A 4,252-nucleotide genomic window follows, 5' to 3' on the forward strand; every position below is an offset into this window, starting at 1 on the left:
AGGCGGGTGAAGGGTTAATGCTACGAGGGCTTTCATGCTGTGTCAGCAGTTCACTGCACTAACCCCCTCAGTAAAAACACACGAGCACCAGAGCACTTAAACAAACACAGGTTTGCCGTTTCGCAGCTCATTTCAGATACACATCATCACAGATGCAGTGCAGATGTGTTTGCACGTGCAGTGTCTTAACTCTTAATGAATAACCGTTGTGTGTCACATGTGCTAGACAAATACGCTTGCCTTCAGTGTTTTCGTATTTTTATGCTAGTGCAATTGTTAGATTGTCAGATGGACTAAGAACTTTTATTCATTAGACAGATTCTCAAAAGCTGCTCAGGTCCTGCCGTGTGACGGTGTGTGATGTTGTGTGTGAACATGTTGTGGGACAGCAGTGTATTAATGAATGTGTGCAGCTGCTGTCTAGCGTCTGGACTCATTCCCTGCAGACGCATGATGCTGCCTGAATGTGTGAGATGAGATTGTCTTCCTCCCCACTGAAGACAGAATTAACTTTGTCCATTTATTTGACTTAGATCACCATGCTTTGCGTTGTGTTGAGCTCAAACATTTTTGAGTGTGAACATTTTTGTTAGGGAGAAATATGTGGCCTGTAGCATGAATCTATCTGAACAAACTCTGGGTTTCACCTTAGGTTTAGACTTTACAAAACCAACAAAATCCAACCCAACTTAGATCAGGTTCAGCAGGCTCCCTGTAATTTCAGCTCAAGGCTTGGATCAGAACTAACTATGATCTGTGCTTCAACATTTAAACTTCTAATAGATTTACCTGTTTTTAGACAATAAAACATACTTAATAGTGCTCGTGTGCACTTTTTTTGCACTCCAATATATATTTTATTATTACACGTAAAATTAAGTCAGTAAATTCAGTCCGATTGGATTGTTTTCCCCCGTTGGCACACTAACAGATGTAGTATATATTACTGAAGGCTATATCAATCTTTAGCAGATAAACTAATTCAATTAGGATGTGTTTAGCTGTGTCTATAAGACAGGTTTAATCTCACAGTACTAAGAAGTGAACAAGATCAACTGGCTCCTCTCATCATTATGGCCAGAAACAGTCTAGTTGTGTGTGAGAGATATATATACGCCTGTCACAACCTACCGTCATTTACTGAGAGATTGATAGAGAAGCTCCTGACCCGCACAGCACACCCTTACCAAAAAGAAGTGTGCTTCAAGTTTATTTTATTAAGTATACTTAAGTAAAGTTCAAGTATATTTTTAAGTATACTTTATGTAGTAAATATTCAAATATCAGTGTACTAGTAGTATACTTGTAAGTACACTATTTCAATGCTCCTTGGGACTAAATTGGCCCAATTTCTAGTATATAAAAGTATAACAGTAGTAAACTTTGAGTACACAACTAGTTTACATTTAGTTTGTACTGCAACTATACTAAAAGTTAACTTATAGGTATACTGATAGTTTACTAATTAAATACTTGTAGCATTTTTAGTACATTTTAACTTTTAGTTTAGTAGTTTTATACCGCAAGTATACTCGAAAGTAGTATACTTCAAGTTTATTTTATTAAGTATACTTAAGTAAAGTTCAAGTATATTTTTAAGTATACTTTATGTAGTAAATATTCAAATATCAGTGTACTAGTAGTATACTTGTAAGTACACTATTTCAATGCTCCTTGGGACTAAATTGGCCCAATTTCTAGTATATAAAAGTATAACAGTAGTAAACTTTGAGTACACAACTAGTTTACATTTAGTTTGTACTGCAACTATACTAAAAGTTAACTTATAGGTATACTGATAGTTTACTAATTAAATACTTGTAGCATTTTTAGTACACTTTAACTTTTAGTTTAGTAGTTTTATACCGCAAGTATACTCGTAAGTTTTCTTTAAGTGAACTTTACATCATACTTTAAGTATACTACTATGTCCCTATTTAGGTATTAATTTGTATATATTTTGTTAGATGAATATCTGAACATACAAAACATCAAAAGAAAGAACAGGGTATCTGCTTGTAAACAAAAACATTTTATTTTGCATGCATTCGTTTTTTAAACACTTGAATGTGGGCAAGTTTAATAAATTAAAAACTAAAGAAATAAATGAACAACATTTTGAACAAAAAGCTGAAAAAAGACTATGAATTGTATTCAGAATGTTAATCAAAAAGTAGACGGAGTCAATCAACACCCCACAGCTTGACAGTCATTTATTCCATAACGTTACACAGTTTTGATGCTGTTTTATTTCTGATGATCGTGTTAGATTATGTGTAGAAGCATATGTTGTTTCCGTTTCTTCTTCACTTGTGTTTTGGAAATTCTGTACAGAAGGTGTGTACTAGCGCCCCCTACTGTATAACAATGAAAACATGGATTCTCGGAGCACAAGTATAGCTCAAATATATTTAGACTTTTTCTAAGTATAGATCATGTATACTTAAATGTCATTTTAAGTGTACTTTCCTATTTTTTAGTTTAAAATAAGTTTACTAATAGCACACTTGAATAAACTTCTTTTTCGTAAGGGCACACACACTCCCACAGCACAGAAGATAGATTTCACATTCAGTCCTGCTTCAGAAAGAGGGAAGAGTAGAGGTTTTCTCAGCTTTAGAAACAGACAGGTGAAACACTAAGTTACTTTGATGAGCAGGAAAACAGCCTGTTCAGTAACAACCATTTAAGCAAAGAATCCTTTAATTTCTTTAAAATCATTTCATATTTCAAATATTCAGAATGTTATTTTTTAAAGGGGTCATATGATGCGATTTCAATTGTTCCTTTCTCTTTGGAGTGTTACAAGCTCTTGGTGCATAAAGAAGATCTGTAAAGTTGCAAAGACTAAAGTCTCAAATCCAAAGAGATATTCTTTATAAAAGTTAAGACTCATCCACACCTACCTAAAACGTCTCGTTCTAACACGCCCCCACATGTCTACGTCACTATGTGGGAAGATTTGCATAACGCCGCCCAAATGTTCGCGCAAAGAAAGACGTAACTTTTATTCTCGCTGTAGTATTGTTGCTGCCGCCGCCATGTCGTGAAGACGCTGTGTGTTTCGTTGTGAAAGCGAACTACTTTGTTTGGTCTTCCAAAAGAGGACGATATCTGCTTCGTCATGCCTAGAGCTGATCCGTGCTGGTCGCTGAGGAAATTCTCCGATCACAAATGCAGACATGGTTTTATGTTTACGCGGCGAAATGCAACGCAACACATAAAAAGACAGTATAAATCATTATAATCAGTAATTACGTCCCCACTGGATGCAACAAATGCCTCGTTTATAATGGGTTTTCATGTTGTTGTCTCGGCGCTCCGGCCGGACACGGCATCATCACAGTATGGTGAGGGGCGTAACATTTCCGTCACACGCTTGAGGTATTCGGCCAATCACAACGCACTGGATAGCTGGCCAATCACAGCACACCTCGCTTTTTCAGACCGATGAGCTTTGTAAAAATCGACGCGTTTCAAAAAGGCGGGGCATAGAGGAGAAACAATAATGTACAGTATGTGGAAAATAATGTGTTTTTTTAACTTTAAACCGCATAAACACATTTCATTACACCAAATACACAAAATAATGTTCTTTTTAGCAGCATCATATGACCCCTTTAAAGCATTAATCTCAGCATAATTTATGCAATTGTAATTGCAGTGTAAATGCATTCATGCCATCTCTGAGCTGCATTAAACAGTCTGTGTAAATAAAGCCACTGCAGATGCAGCTTCAGTTCCACTTCTGCAGCACAAAGATGGATTTTGATTTGATTTGATTAACAGCCTAATAGTGTCTTATTATTCTAATAAATTAAATGTATTGGACATAAATGATGCATACATTTAATAACGTTAGAAAACTGCTCTTATAAAGGTTATTGACAAAATGTCCGGAAATTGAGGAATTGTTTTTGTCAATATTGCACAACCCAAATGTAGATACACATATGCACACACTATGTGTCACTGTGTCTGATTTCCTACAGTATATGTAGCTTGTCAGAAGGTGTGTGTGTGTGTGTGTGTGTGTGTGTGTGTGTGTGTGTTGATTTGTACACCATATCTGTCCTGTGTGTAACTGAATGATAGCAGATGTAAGTGAAGCCAACTGTGCCAGATTTACACAGCTCACCTCCCTACAGCCTGACAGCATGTGTAAACACTTGCTGCGTGTGTGTGAGCGTGTGTGTGTGTGTGTGTGTGTGTGTGAGCGTGTCTGTGTGTGTGTGTGTGTGTGTGAGTGAGC

At 36.5% G+C, this 4,252-nt stretch overlaps 1 protein-coding gene across 1 annotated transcript in view; it reads left to right on the top strand.

Annotated features, from left to right (window-relative positions):
* ift80 (intraflagellar transport 80 homolog (Chlamydomonas)) overlaps window positions 1-4,252 on the top strand; it is a 30,934-nt gene that overhangs the window by 16,344 nt on the left and 10,338 nt on the right. The gene's annotated exons all lie outside the window — the stretch shown is intronic.

Source organism: Sinocyclocheilus anshuiensis, unplaced genomic scaffold, assembly GCF_001515605.1.
Source record: "Sinocyclocheilus anshuiensis isolate Anshui unplaced genomic scaffold, SAMN03320099.WGS_v1.1 scaffold482, whole genome shotgun sequence".
Classification (NCBI taxonomy): Eukaryota; Metazoa; Chordata; class Actinopteri; order Cypriniformes; family Cyprinidae; genus Sinocyclocheilus; species Sinocyclocheilus anshuiensis.